Below are 17,009 nucleotides of genomic sequence, written 5' to 3'. Positions count from 1 at the left end.
GGGGGGGGGGGGGGGGGGGGGGGGTTCCAGGTAGGTCGGACCAAAAAACAACTGCAGAGCGAATGGCAGTGACTCATTAGTGCTGAAAAGAGGTTAGGTAGCAGAAGTGGAAATTTGAGGAAGCCTCAAGGGGGGCGGCGTAAAGGGCGGGTAAAGACAAAAAAGAAGGATTAGGGGAAGTTGTGGGTAATAAGTGGAAAATATGTTTCCAGTAGTTCTGCCTCAGCTATTTCTTCAACAAGTTCGGTCTTGGGACATAGTGATAAGTTCAGTTTTTCAATGGTGCTTCAATTTTATGAACTGGTGCTGCTGTTACTTCATCTAATTGTGTTACATTCATCACTACTGTCCTGGTAGAATTACTATTGTAGTTGATTCTTCTACAAAATTTATAACTCTGCTTATTGCAGCTGCTCCGCTACTTCTGATGCTATTTCATACTACTGCTGGGCTTGTTGCTGCAGTATTCATTGTTCTTTTGATTTTACTCTCTTGAATGTTGTTTAAGGGAGTGTTCATTATTTTCAGTTTGGGTATCTTTACTGTTCTTTTCTCTTCAAATTGTTTCAGCCTCTACCTGTAACGTTTGAGAGGGGTGTATTAGGATAGTCTAGTCAGTCAGTTGACTATTGTCATTGTAATGCAGTCTGTGCAGGTTATTGTCTTCTATAAATACCTATATCATGTATTCTTAACAAACATATAATAATATACCTGTTGTAAGATTTCTACTGATTTCTCATAGATTACCATGGATCTGTCAGACAAGATGGAACAGAATAAATGAACTTCTTTTAAGGATTCAATTTGTACATAGCCTAAGAGAAATAAATTTCTCAGCTAATTCTCTTGCTCCATCTCCTCCGAGTTTCAATATTCTTCGAACTAGGGCATATAAATTTTGGGGAAATCTTTTGTTTCAGTACTTCTTGATTTTGATCTAAAGGAGCTAGGCTCAAAAATGTCAGTTCAGGAATATCTGGAGAAGCATTTTCTTTCTCGTAAAATTGAAGATGCTGTAAATGTTGTTGTTAGATCTTAGGCTCCAGACCCTGTATTGTTCATCGTAAGTCATTTTAGCCCTAACTATTCACTAATCTTCATCATTATTTATCTGAGATTTTTTTATTTTTTTTGACTTAATGTCTTTTTGATAATTTTTAAAAATTTTGTTTAGTCGAATCATACGAGGAAAGCAGTTCGTTGTGTGATCACGAAGATTAAAGCTAGGCAAATCCTCGATAGCAAAGGGGTTCCCACTGTAGAAGTCTACCTTAACACGAATAAAGGGATGTTTAGAGCTGCATCTCCGAGCGGAACTTCTTCTGGAATGTAGGTTTTGACAATGTTCTCTAGTAACTAGAAAGTACATTTGTTTTTAGATATTTGTGAAGATTCTTATCTACATATGTTAATCTCAGGTATGAGGCTCTTGAGTTACGTGATGGTGACAATGGGAAATATCTTGGAAAAGGTGTTAGCAGAGCTGTTAAAAATATCAACGAGAAGGTCTCTGAAGCTCTAGTTGGAAAGGATCCAACACTGCAGTCCCAAATTGACCAGGCTATGATAGACTTGGACAAGACTGAAAATAAGGTATGAGAGTTTACTTTGTACTCGGGTATCTTGTACATCAAAAGATTTTGATATTTAAGTTGTGGGCAACTATACTTAACAAGAAATATAGTGGTGGAGATTGTCGACAATAGCTTCTTGCCCACACTTAGCAGCTCTAGGATACAAATGTTTTTTTACTCGGTCAATAAAATAGATTAAAAAAGCAAAAACTATACAGGTCTTAGGCTTAATAGAAGCTAGCCAAGAGGCCACCTTCTAAACAAGCCTATTTAAAACGGAAATAAACCTAGGATACAAATGAAAGGATGATTTTGGTGAGGATTGTCTCCAATATATTGATATCTCTTCAGGAAATGCCTGTGCCATATGTATGGTTTTGGTGAGGATTGTCTTCAATTTTATTAAGATCTCTTCAGGAAATACTTGTGCCATATGTAAACTCCAGCTAGTCGCAACTAGGAAATTGATTACATCAGCAGCCTTTTCATGCTTTAAAGAAGAGTTTTGTGAAATAAGGAGTAACATAGTCTTGTTGGGTGAAAGGCTTAGAGATTCAAAAGATTGAAAACATTGATTTGATAGAATGAATTAAGAATGATCTAAGTAAGTGTAAATGATATAATGTCGTAGGTTTTACCTTACACCACGCTGACAACAACCTTGTATGATTGTGAATGGTTAAGCACCGAACCTTGCTTTTATTATTTTTCTTGAAGGGTGAACTTGGCGCAAATGATATACTAGCCGTTTCAATTGCTGCTTGTAAAGCTGGTGCCGCCGAGAAGGAGGCATGAGTGCTACCATAACATTATCTCATTTATACTCAGTTTTGAGAATAAAATGCTTATTCTAAGAGCTTTCATATGGTCCATCGCAGGTTCCACTTTACAAGCACATAACAGATCTCTCTGGTAAAACCAACCTCATTCTTCCTGTCCCTGCCTTCACAGTTATTAGTGGTGGAAAACACGCGGGAAATAATTTTTCCATCCAAGTATGCTCTATATAGATTCAGGTTACAAAGCCTTTGTTTATCTGTTAATATCTTCTCAAAATATATCATAAATACGTTGAATTTGATGTGAAAATTGGGGCCATCAGAAATTCTAGTGAGACGATTTTGAGCATCTAGGCTAGCTATGAGATGAGAAATTCCGGTTTGCATAATGCAACAACTACTAAGGTGCATCCTTCAGACTTACACCCACCAGTCAATTGCATCAAATTGTGTCAGTGCGACTCCGCATAAGTTCTCGGTTCATGAATATACATTTGAAACAATGATATATAAAGTTCACTAAACTTTAATCGAATCAAATTTTTATCTTCAGTATATCTAATTACATTACCTCTCATCTCATGAGAGAGAAAAGCCTTTTCGAGGTTGGTGATAGATGTAGTATGCCTAGTTGCTCGGTTACTTCTCAACACCCTTTTGATAGATGATTGTGTAGACATAATATCGGGTTAAACTGGTTGATGGCTCTTATAATATTTGATGTTCACATCCTTCTTGCTTGTACCTCTTAATTTGCATTGTCATGGTATCACTTTTAAGTCTCAAGTAACATGACAAGCTTTCATTTGCTTATGAGAGATATACATGAAAATAGGGCCATTTGGATCTCGAATAAGAATGTAACAGTGAGCTCTTATATTGTTATAAAGTTTGGAATCTTTGGATCTTGAATAAGAATGTAACAATGAGCTCTTATATTGTTATAAAAATGGAATTGCCTCTTACCTCTAGGGCATGTATTAGCAAATGAATTATTTAGTGGCTGAACATAACCCCTGAATTTTATGGTTTTTATCTGGTTACTATTTCAATTATAACATCACAGACATAGTTACTCCCAGATTATAGTTTTCCCTGAATTTCGTTCGATTTGAATTGACAATTGAAATACAATCAGGAAATCATGATTCTCCCTGTTGGTGCAAACTCATTTGAAGAGGCAGTGCAAATGGGCTCCGAGACATATCATTATCTGAAGGTAATTTCTCTAAAATATGCGTGTCTTTGTTATTTATATTCTGTATTGCGTTGCTTGAGAGTTTTGATATCTAATGTATGTTGGCCTGTATATTTGATGATACAAATAACTTTTCTAGGTCTTGCATTAGTCGGGATGTCTGTATGGTGAACTTGAAAATAGCTGGGCATATAGCCGCCTATTTATTTATATTATCTGTGTATTGTTAAATTGCCTGTAATACTAAGATTTTCTCATATGAGTTGTAGCCCTTTTTTTTGTGTGTGTGGTTAGATCTATTCAAGTTGGTAAAGGTCACATCTTTCCGATGAACTAAGAAGTATCACATCTCTGATTCCCATATCACCAAAGTGTAATGTTGTTATATTTTATACCAAATAAAGTTAATGCTCCATAACATTTAAGTTATTGTTCGTAAGTAATTTTCAAACATCTTCCCTTCTTTTTTAAGCTACAGGATGACCTTTTGGAGCTACTTCACTGAATACTTCACTGAATCCTTCAGTTATTGTTATCAGCTGAATCAAGTAACTGTTGGCTGGATCTTCACCTAGTTTCAAGAATCTGAATCCCAACAATAACCTTCTTGTCATGTCCCCTACTTGTCATGAATTCTCCATGCAGTGTCTGTGGATGACTTACAACTTTCCCTTATAAATGAAGTTTAATAGTCGTTTGTGATTAGTAATTCAATGGGGTCTCTCTCTTAGAAACCTCTTCATGATAGGAAACATAGTACATGAAAGGTTGGGGGTTATTAGGTGCCATATTGCATAGTGCATGTATAATCCTGATGAGGGCACTTATTTTCGGTTCAGTGCAGCACATTGTCACGAAAGGTTGTGGGTTATTAAGTGCCATATTGCATAACGCAAGTACTGAAGTACCATCCTGATGAAGGCACTTATTTTCAGTTCAGTGGAGCACATTATCACGAACTATCTGTTTTTCCGCTGAATGTGTCCTGTGCTTTTTCTTTCTTCAACTCATGTATCCTGCTTATTAGATAATTCTAATCCAATCTCAATCAGAGCAGGCTATTATCATCGAAAAGTACGAAAGAAATGGATGCAATGTCGGTGAAGATGGTGGATTTGCTCCAAATATGTCAAGGTAAGATGTGTTAAAACTTGTTGCGCGTGGAAGATAATTTATGGTGATGATTTAGTTGCTGCGATTTTTGTTCTGCCAGTTTCACTGAAGGCTTGGATCTCGTCAAGCAGGAAATTGACAGAGCAGGTTATAGTGAGCGAATTAAGATAGCCATGGATGTTGCGGCTACTGATTTTTGCATAGGTGAGGATTAATTCTTTTCCAATTGCAATTGTTACTGCTAACGTAAAAGCATTTGACTATATGTTAGTTTTTAACTGAAGAAAAAAGATGTGTTAATTCTTAGGTACAAAGTATGATTTAGACTACAAATCTCCCAATAAATCGGGGCAGAATTTCAAGACAGCAGAAGATATGGCCGAGATGTATACAGAACTCTGCAAAGGTAGTGCTTTCTTGGTTCTGCTGACGTTTGGGTTACTCTGTTATTTTTATAGAGTTCTATCATCCTAAAATTGTTCATTGTTCTTTAATTTGTTTGTTTTTGCCAGTTTACCCAATTGTGTCTATTGAAGATCCGTTTGACAAGGATGACTGGGAACATACAAAGTCATTTACAAGCCTTGGGATATTCCAGGTCTGTTATCTTTCTGTTGGAGAACATAAGTTACAGTAAAATATTTCTACATAACATGTTTGTTCCTTGCAGGCAAACACCATTTGATATCTCATCTAGGGAATCACCAACAGAACTTATACAATATCTACAGAGGAGTCCATTTATTAGATCTAACTCTGCCCTTAGTATTATCACCCCTGTGGTATTGATATTTGGTGCAAATGAGTATCTTTATTTGACCAGTCACTTACTGATGTTTATCAATGATAATCTCTAATTGAAATTTCGTTGGGAACATTGGCATATAGTATATGTAGTTGGCCTACCGCTAACAAATACATATTGTGGTCTGTCTTGCCTTTTTGCCATATTCTGGCCAAGTTTGGTCGATGACATCATCATCTTTCATGATTTCCTTTCATAGAACTGTATCATGCAAAGTAAAAGCAAAGACAACTTCACAGAATTATTTTTCCAGGTTGCTGGAGATGACTTGTTGATGTCAAACCCGAAACATACTGAGAAAGCAATAGATGAATTCACTTGCAATGCACTCGTTTTGAAGGTATTCTTACTGATTCTCTTCCTTCTCTTTTCCAAATTTGGTTGTAAATAAGTCCATATGTAGTGTACCCAAGTCCGTCAACCTTCTTTTTTATTTTTTAGTGTTTAGGCTTCTGAAATTCCTCTAGTTGCTTGTTCTCTGTCTGATAATACGTTCGAGTAAATGCTTCTAACCGTAGATGGTAGAAAACGTATCCTATGTGGGGAAAAAAATAAAGAAAAGAGGAACAGTCATTTTTCTTGCATAATGATCAGTGCATGTTACTTTTAGCAATGGCCATGTGAACTTGAGGAACATGGCATTGAAAGTTGTATTTTCAGTGTCTTGTAAAACTGGATTGTACTGGCATCAGCGCTACTAGTACCATATATTCTTACAATTTTAGTGTGGGGGGAAACAGGTGAATCAGATTGGAACTGTTACTGAAGCCATTGAAGCTGTGAAGCTATCTAAGGATGCCAACTGGGGAGTAGTAACTTCCCATAGATGTGGGGAGACTGAAGATTCCTTCATAGCTGATTTAGTTGTTGGCCTGTCCACTGGTCAGATTAAAGCAGGTGCACCTAGCCGGGGTGAACGGCTTGCAAAATATAACCAGGTTCACTTTCTTTCTTTTGATATACTTGCATCCCTTCTCAGTTGTCAGCAGATCCTTCTGGTTTACAGCTATTTTTCCTGATTCAAAACGAACACAAAAGAAACTGGTTTTTGAATGATCATAATTGAATTCCTGGCCTTCCTATTATTATTTTTCCAGTTGCTTCGGATAGAAGAAGAGCTGGGTGATCAAGCAGTTTACGCTGGCGAAAATTGGAGAGTCCAATGATCTGATCACGTCATCTTTTCTTTATTCTTATTGATCGTCACCCGCTGGGGGATCAAGAGAACAACTTCTTGTGATGCATATTCTGTTCAATCGGTATTGTTGATAAACTTGTGTTTTCTCTAGGAGGGGCCTTTTTGTTAGTAGGCGGGGATGCTATACCCTCATTTCTCTAGGATGATCGTAATCTCGTTTAGAATGGAAAACAACCAACAGATGTATCAGATGCATGGAAGTATAATAGAAGTCACAAATAACAGATAACCAGAAGTATAACTTTACCATTTGTCTTTTCAATATTGTTCCTACTTCCTGTATTTTGTTAAAGTTGTGAACCCTTTTTGGGCAAGTGGGATTAGTCTCACGTGAAAGCAATGAAATTATATACGCCAAGCTTTTAACCTTCTGCCCTTGGATATAGCCAAGGAATTTCCGGCTGTCAATTTGGAATTATTGTTTTCTTTAACACTGTAACTCAATCACCTGAAGCTGAAGGTACTTTTCTCAGACTTTGAGTCAAATGTGAACTTAAAAGGTGGAAATATGAGGCACTAGGAGACTATAAACATGGGTGTGCCCGTAGTAAAAGAGACGTTGTTGTATAGTAAAGCTCATATTGTAAGGAGGTTGTCCACTTGAGGTCAACATTAAACCAACTCTTTCTTTAAAAGGAGGTTTCCCAAGAAGAAATAGGGTAGAGCTAGTAGAATATCCTAGAAGAGAGAGAAAGAGTTCTCCAGAGAAAATGGTATTGTGTATTGGGATTAGTCTCCATTACCCTATAATAATATTTGGGTGTTTACATTTGGCGACTTCACTGGGGACTAATCTTCGGTACTAATATCCTCTTCTACCCTACCCCGAAAAATATCTAGCCACTCTTACCTTACCTCGGAAAATGCTACCAACATCTACCAAGTCTTCCACCTCAACAGCAGCCTCGGCTTGGATATCACAAAATATTTCCAACCTAAAAAGCATCATCGTACCCATTTCTCCCCCCTTAATCATCATCACAGTGAACCCCGGAGGCTTGGCTTATGTTGAATCCAAGGGAAAATTGGTTGTTCGATTTGGATTCGATTGAGAAGAGATTGAACAGCGGGAAGTTGATGGCTGCACATAAACTGCTTGTAGAATCCCACAGAGAAGAGTTTTCAATGTTCAACCACCAGAGCTCCCCCGAACCATTAAGGAACGCAAGATGTGTTGCTTCTCTGCTGCAACAAAGAGAAAAGATGATGAGCGAAGCTGCATCGGAGTAGCGACAACAGTTCAAACGGAGCCGCAATCTCGAGCAGACAATTAACAGGACAACCAGAGCATGAACTTGGATACCTCAACATCTCACCCCGGCTTACTTTTTATTTTATATCTCATCGTGTTTTCTTATCGTGAATTGCCTTTCGAGTCAATTCAATTACGTGATTACTAACTTCATTTACTTGCTGTTACAGAAAGATGAAGAACTGGACGAGTCACATGTACAACAACAAAGTAGACACATCGTCATACAAGACCCGGGAAAGTGACGAGCTAAGCATGTACATAAAAGCATCAACAAACACAAGATCCCGATCACAAAATATCATCAAACCATCACCCCAACGTCAGTCGAAAGGAAAAGAAGTATCTAAGGTGGAGTGCAACTTTTGGGGTTGACGAACCGGCCGTACGCAAGTGTTGTTGTGGGTTACCATCCTCAACTCCACCACCTGAACCCATTGATTGGAATCGATGTACAACTAGAGAAACAAATAAGGAGCGACAATGACTAGGGATCTCTGCATCCAGAATTTCAAAACATACAGAAGTTTAACTTTGCTTAACCTTGTGAGGCCTTAACATTACAAGCTGAAGGCATTATAGCTGGAGTAGTCTCTGACATATGGGAGATGTTGTTGAAGACTTTTATTGATGGAACGTTAGCATGACCTTGTTGTTGTGCGAACAACCGACCACCTACAGAAACCAACGCAAATTTATTATCATTTATTAGTGATGAGTGATTAAGATTCACCCAAAATGATTACACGAGTATGATAGCCACAACGATCTCAACTCATGACAGTACCACCAAGCTGATAGCATGGTCATCGTCACCTCCACTCCAAGGTGCAACATCGGGTCTACTACCTCCCGCCATGATAGTATTCATCCGCGTTCATCACTTACGGCATCGACAACCCAAAATTTTCATCTAATAAATACCCAGCACAGTTGCCGACAGCGACTACTGACGAATTTTAACTGCCACCAAAAATTCACACCCACCATCGGATCATAACCCTGCCATGCCCGGAAGACACTACTTCCTTATACCATTAATCGCCGAAGTCAGCAAGAGGCATCATCAAATTTAAATACGAAGATCCAATCATCGACGGGATGAAAAAGTTTATGACTTCAAATTTTAAATTTCCAACCTATACACTATGTTAAGGGATGTCCAAAAACGCATAGAATACGTTAATGCCCTTACATAATCGGAAGCTATATTGTATCCGATTGTGAATACCTAATCGGAAGGTTATTAACTAGATTATACTACCGATTAAGTTCGTTTTTGTGCCAAACTCGTATCTGGCTTCTATAACAATCGGAAGTAAAAAGATCCTCAAGAGACTACCGATTGTTAAAGTATGCAAATAAGAAATATTTAGAATTTTGCAATGGTGAAATTTGGGGCTCTTATATAATCGGAAGGCTAATAACAACCGATTATGCTAGTTCCCAAATTCGAAAAATTGAGATTTTTCCAAAAACCAAATTTGGGGCAACTGTATAATCATAAGCCATATTAACTACCGATTATTATAGTTCTCAAATTCAAGAAAAATGAGATTTATGCAAAAACAAAATTTGGGGAAAATGTATAATCGGAAGTTACAACACCTTATTAGGCTACCGATTATACAGTTGCCCAAACAAAATAGAGCCGTTAGAACTCTAAACTCTATATAAGGATTGTATCCTTTTACCCTCTATGGAACACAAATACCTTTAAACTCTCTCCAATATCATCTTCAACATAATGGCCCAACCATTCATCAATCCTACAGAGTTTACGATTGAAGAAGATTTATCTTTATGTAGGCGCTATGTTCAATTCTATCCGAGACGAGGAGAAGAACGTAGGCAAGGAGGCATAATGAGTATGAGTTATTTGGGAGAATTCACGAAAAATTCTGCGCTGACATCGGGAACCCAAACAACCGCCACTCCGCTGAACTTTTCTGCCGAATTGGTTCAATAAACGGACACGTCGAAGAATTCGTCCATTTAACTTATCTTGTGAATGAATATCGATTGAGGGGTGAAACCAATGATGAGATTATAGAACGATCTATCGGCGAATTGAGGAGATGGAAAATATCAAACTTCCATTATGAAGCTCATTTTAGAATCCTTAAGGTGATGGAAAGATTCAATCCGTTTAGGACTCGTCCAACACGTCCAAGGCGGTAATCACAGTACCTTGTAATAGAATTGTGGAAGTTCAATGTAAAATTATGATGATGTCTAGGTGATATTGTTATGAATTTCAAAATATTTATGAAAATCGGAAGTTTTAATTAATTATCTAACTACCAATTATACTCCAACGGCTATTTCGTTCAAAAGAAACTAGTCGTGCCTCGAAAACAACATACAATCAGTTGGCAATACGTATTGATAAACCTCCGATTATACTACTCGAATGAAACTGAGAACTCTGTTGACAAAACAACCTATAATCGGTAGTGAGAAACTATCATTAGCTTCTGATTATTCATAATCGGTAGCTTTGGTTCAACAATTTCCTACCGACTGTATGGAATAATTGTACGTAATTTCAGTACAGTTCTGCAAAGGTACGCATCAACGGCCATATTTAAAAAAAAAAAAAAGAGACGTTGGGACTCTCATCTATATAAGGAGGTCAAACTCTTATTATTTATGCACTAACCAACATATATATAGCATCGTGTATTCTACATATATATTTTCCACCGTCTACTCTTGTGAATTCATTCTATATTTCGACTTACAAGCATGGAAACGTTTGACACAGCTGAAGATTTGGTCATTGTGAAAACATGGTATCATGAAACAAGACGTGAAGATGTCATAGCAGGAAGGTTAACACCCGAAGTCTTTTGGGAGAGGGTATATAGCCAATTTGTGCTAGAGTATGGAAATCCAAATCAAAGATCACTCCAACAAGTTCATGATCGTTTCCGAGTTGTCAAAAAAGGGGTAAATGATTACATAACGATACAAAAGAGGACATTTAACACCAACCACTTAAGCTTGTCGATCCAATAATTTGTAAGTATTTGCATACTTCTTTTAAATAACACCGGGTGTCTAATCTTTCTTAGTAAAACGAAGTTAACATTATTTTGTGTTTGTTTATGTAGGAGACACTAGCAAAAAGACAGTACTTAGTGGAAAAGGGTGAAGAATTCACTTATGATGGGAGTTATGAATTCCTTAAGTCTGTAACAACAGTATAAAGATTGATCGATAGTTGCAATCGGATATTATTAAGTTACGGATCCTAACGATTATTTTTAATCGGAAGTTTATGTAATATGTTGTCTACCGATTCTGGGAAAATTTTCAGTTTTTTTTGTCAGAGTTTGGTGACAATCGTATGTTTATGTAATATGTTTCCAACCGATTCTGGGAAAAAATTTCAGTTTTTTTTGTCAGAGTTTGGTGACAATCGGATGTTTATGTAATATGTTATTTACCGATTCTGGGAAAAAAATTCAAATATTTTATCATGGTGACAATCGGAAGCTAAATTATAAAAGTTAATAACCGATTATAACATTGATTATGTATGTTTATAAAAGCTTGTACAATCGGTTGATATATTACTAATATATAACTATCGATTATAGCTTAATACTTCACAGTATTTTCCAAAAAAACTCCAAAAAATACATCTTTCAAAAGTAACGATCATTCATCTTCATCATCCGAGGGAACCAATTCGAGTACGCCTTCCGGAAAGTTTTCTTTCATGACACGATCCCAATCCAACATGTTGGTATCATATTGTTTTAACCAATCCTTACAATGATTCGTTGGGAAGTGCTCCGTCCAACCACCCACCGGAGGTAATGGGCAATCTTTCTTTACTCTTAAACCGATAAAATACATCTCATTCACAAATGCCATAACAATTCCTCTATCTTTAACCGATTCATCGCAAACCGCCCTTGTAGGTGCAAACGTAAAAGAATGTCCATACTTAGGAGGAACAAAGAAATGTACCACGCAATTCAAAACGTCCGCTAAGAGATATCCACATTTAGGCATTGTCATCCAATACTTGGATACGATTTTCTTCAATCCCTTTCGGCACTTTACACGTGCAACTAAGTCTTTGAATTGTAGTTATTTGTCGTGTCTATCTCCTTCCTTCATCATCCCAATATAAATATCCTTGTCCTTGATTAGTTGTACCGCCATCTTAGTTCTTAAATCTTGCCATTGGGTGACATCTTCGTTCACCGCCTCTCCAAAGTAACCAATTTGTTCCGTAGCGACGTGAAACCCACAATTGCCATCCCCATCAACCTCGTCGGTGGACAAAAAAAATGGAACAATGAGTGGAGGGGGTTGTTCCATATACTCTTCTATAATCGTATACCTTGATCGTGTTGGTCTTCCATTAAAATCCCTAGGACAACGAAGAGTACCATACTTCTCTCTTATAGCCACCATTTCCGTTGATTGTGTTTGTTGCGAGTCGCTCATTTGATCAATAACTACGAAGCTAGTTTGGCCTACCCGCACTCTTTTGCTTCATAGGTTCATCAACCTCCCTTCAACGAGGGTGAAGAGCTTGCTCCAAATCATGCATCAATATTTTCTTCTTGGCGCCATTTGATGTAGCATAACGCTCGGATATTCTTGCACACAATTCCGACTCCATGAACGACGGACCATCAACTACGGGGGTGCTTGGAGTGAAAGTTAATTGCTTCCAAAATGGATGAATATCATTGATGTCAATCAAATCGACGTACGCACCCATTTTATGACGACATGGGAGACCAATACCTATCATATCCTTGCAAACACAAACCGTATTCTCGTCATCATAAGCTTTATATAACTTCAATTGTTCCATCATATGATTTATTTCCCATTTTGAAACTTTATGAACGATGCCCCTTAGAAGCAATCTTTCCTTTTCATGTTCCGTAGGAAATTTATGCACACTAAACATTCCATCCTCCTTCCATTTTTCATCAAATAACCTCTTCTCTTCCTCTCTTTGTTCCACGGTTAATTTACTAATGCGTTCGTCCTCTTCCTTCGACATCTTGGTACCTTTCCTTGGTTTTTTAGCTTGGAAATGGAGATGGCAATTGTGTTTTATGTTACATTGAATGTGCCACATACATTGCAAATTTCGGGCTTCAGGAAACACTAACGCTATTGCATGCATTAAGGCTTGATCGTTATCCGTTACAATAACCCTTGGAAAATTATCGCCATTATAAATGGACCTCAACGTCTCCAACATCCAAATGAAACTCACGTTGTTCTCATGATCGAATATATTTTAATACTTCTGGAAAAAGTATTCCCTGCGTTTATAAGAGAAATTCGGGTACATTCAAGTCTAGAAAATGGAGTCCCATCCATTCTGATCCCCTTGAACCTGTTTCAAGAGGTCCTAGACTTAGTCCTCAGAAGAAGTTTTCAGAAGGATATGTTAAAATTGATATGTCCTATGTTTCTGGACTGAGGAATAACAAGAAAAGGAAGGCCAAACAAAAGCCATAGTCATCTAATGAGCTAAATACTCATACTTGTGTTAATTAATCACAAGGTTGATCTCTCACCCATCAAAAATCCTAGTGGTGTGAGAATTGAATAGGTATACTTTATGGAAAGTAACCTTGATTATCTAGTTATTTTCTTATCGTTCTTAGATAGATAATCAGTCTCTTACTCATGGGTATTTTGGCTTTGCGTTTAAACTCTTTGATAGTTGCTTTTGCCTTCTTCTTTTTATTTCTTCCCCGAGTTTCGTTTATGGGCTTTCAGTTTTACCCATAAGGGCTTGTGTACGGTTTGGGTTTTGACTAACTTCTTTATCTTCAAACCCTAGTTCTCAAACCATTTGTATACCCTTCCTATTGTATGGTGGCTTTCACTATAGATTTCTTTTCTATGGCTTCTTCTTCATGGGATTTTCCTAAAGACTTTGTTGACAACGGTATATATTTTGAGCTTGATAAAGAGAAAGGAACTCTTGTTGAAGTTGAAGGATCTCTTTCTCAACCTCATGTTTTCCACTCAGATTTTGAGGAAAAGATTCCATCTGAAGTGATTATTGATTCTCAACAACTAGTTGGGACTATTAAGTGTCTTGATGCTATGAGATCTAAGATTGAAAAGGTTGACGGTTATCTTGATATCTTGAAGAACCATGTTAAAGGGCCTCACAAAAAGGATAGTTCCTCTAAGGTTTCCAACTCTCAGAAGCTCAATAATAACAAGACTTATGAACCTTCAGAATCGTCCAATTGATGTTATTGTGTCTGGTTTGTGTTAAGAGTCTATCTTGTTTAGTTTCCTAGAAAGTCTTCTTTTTGGATTAGTTGGAAGAATAACTAGTGCTATGATAGCAAAAATTGTGACTACACATAGCTATTTTTTGTTTCATTCTCTTTTGTTATTTTTTAGGTTTTTGGTATTAAAATTCTAAAAATATTTTGAGGATGATTTTTATTGTAATATTTTATTGGTTTCATATATTGCAATATTGTTTATAGGATATGTATTGTTCACGGCCGTGAACTTGAAGGTCCCATATGTTGTCAAAAGTAAAGTCGTTAATAATCGGTATTCGGACGAATCGACTTTTTACAATTACAAACGTTAAGCCTATGCAATAATGTATTTGATGGAAAATAGGATGTGAACGTTTGTTTTGCAAGGATAAAGTCTATTATGTCACTTTGTGATGCAAAGATAGAATTCATCCTTGTATATCCACCGTTTTGGTCTTCATCGATCTATCTTATGAAAAACCGTGAAGGCTCCATTATGTGTCTTATGTCGAGTACCTTACAACTAAGTCGATTATGTTGGATTTGTTGGTTATTCCATGAGATAATATATGTTGAGCATATGAAACTAAATTAATCGACTAGTTTGGTTATTTAGTTTTGTACTCCATAAGTCTTCTTTTGTTCTTACTTACGTTGAGTATTGTACGGTTAGGTGTGTCAATCCTTTGATACCTTAATCGTGGTTCCATAAGTTTTCTTGTGTTGAGCCCAAAATAATTAAATTGATTACTTCGGTGATTAGTTTGGTTATTGGTTTCTTTGTATTCCAATTAGATTAATTATAGGTTCGCTTGTAATTAATCTAGTTGAGTTTTCATACATTCCACAAGTTCTCGTGTTGAGTATATGAACGGCTACACTATCATGTTCTATTGATTTATGTAGTCATTTATTCCGTAAGGTTTTCCTTATGTTGAGTATCCTAATATTCCGTAAGGTTCTCCTTATGTTGAGTATTTGAACGGTTCAGTTGGTTATCTCCGTATGATTAACTTAGTCGTAGCTCGTTGCTCCGTGACTTTACTTATGTTAAGCACCTTTCAATTAAATTGATCACTTTTGTGGTTTTGATTTAATTGCTTATTCAGTTAAAATATTCATGGGTTTAATTGTGAGTATTTTGGTTGAGTATTGGATATAGAAAATCACTCGCGTGGTTTTTGGTGTCCAAATAAAATCCTTCTTTTCTTTCGAAATTAAGGTCGCTCATGTTGTTCTCTTGGGAATGACATCAAATGAGGGAGAGTTCTTTTGAACTTGTGCTTAATGGTAATATCTTGCGGGGAGTGCGGCTGTGGAATTTTGTAGGGGTTATCTTGTATCTTCAAACTCCTTGATGAATGCTGTTAGCTTCGGCTATAAGATTGCATCTAAATTTAAGATGATGTGTGTCTTTTCTTTTGGTCATGAAATGTCTCTTGTGGAAATTTCATTATGAACCCGTTCTTTTACCTTTGCCAATTTTATTGACAAAAAGGGGGAGAAATATTGTAGTTCACACTACATAATACATATGGTTTTCGGATCATTGTGTAAGGGGGAGTGGTTTCCATGATCGAGATAGAGTATTGACTAATGGGGAATGATACATATCACCATAGTATTATTGTTAAAGTCGTGATGCAATTGGACTTTGATGTTTCATAATAATATATGACATTGTTTAATAATGATTGAGAATCTCGATTTCTCTCATTATTTATGTTATGGATCTTCAATAACGGTGATGCTAAACTTACAACCTTTGGGATCATTGGAGTACTTGGAAGGACGAAGATTTCAAGGAACGTTGAAGATTAGACTATGGAATAGGAGCCACTAAAGTTTATCTTTTTTTGTATTCGATATGTATTAATAGTTTTGTCACTAAAATTGACAAAGGGGGAGATTGTTAGAGCATAGCTCGGTTAACCTCGCATGCGTTGCTATATCAAGCATGTTTATGAATGTTAGTGACCAAAACTATAAAGTCTTGATTTCTAGCCTATTAACAAAGTCTCGGACTAGGATAGGAAAAGTGTAGTTGAGCTCAAGGACTTCATGGCGATTCAACGACAACGACGAAGATCTATACAAGGAATCATGGAACTTCATCAACAAAAAGGTATGTGAAGACTTGAACTTATCTATCACTCAAAAGTCTATCTATTATATCTCCTACTTCTTATGAGACAAAAGTCGTATGATATATAGACAAGATCAAACACATTTTAGATTTCAAGTTGAGTATTCAATTCTTATCTTTTTCTCGAAATTCATGTGTTGGTAAAGCTTTTTGCTTTCATCAGGTTTATCTTCATCTTTCAATCACTAAGTTGAGAATTGCTCTGACGTGAAGACAATCTGTGAATAACGGTTGGGATAGCGCCCTCTGAGAATGTCTCAATGATTGAAATGAGAGTTAGATTACATAACCATGTATTCCTTGATCCGAAGTTGTTTGAACTTTGTTGAGCAAGAGAAATCGGTAGGATTGTGGAATTGGCTTGCCAAGTCCGCGAACTGATGGAAGTTCTCGACCGAGAATTTCTGCTAGGATTTCCTAAACTCGTTTGTGTGACCAAGTCCGCGAACTCAGTCCGTAGACCTAGTCCGCGAACTGGCGGAAGTTCTCGACCCGAGAATTTCTACTGAGTTTTGGAAAACTCAAACCGATACTTAAGTCCGCGAACTTGTTTGTGTACATAAGAAGTTTTGATCTAAAGATGTGCTCTGAACATAAACATTAAATTACTAAGGAATGCTTAATGAAAACCGTGGCTATAATGTTCATTGAGACGATCCAATC

General features: G+C 36.9%; 1 pseudogene; it reads left to right on the top strand.

Annotated features, from left to right (window-relative positions):
- Positions 1–949: 949 nt before the first annotated feature.
- Positions 950–6,641, top strand: LOC113292963 (annotated as a pseudogene).
- Positions 6,642–17,009: the final 10,368 nt, after the last annotated feature.

The sequence above is a fragment of the Papaver somniferum genome, chromosome 7 (genome assembly GCF_003573695.1).
Source record: "Papaver somniferum cultivar HN1 chromosome 7, ASM357369v1, whole genome shotgun sequence".
Taxonomy (NCBI): Eukaryota; Viridiplantae; Streptophyta; class Magnoliopsida; order Ranunculales; family Papaveraceae; genus Papaver; species Papaver somniferum.
Note: the sequence above shows the minus strand (reverse complement) of the source record. Positions and strands in the feature narration are given on the sequence as shown.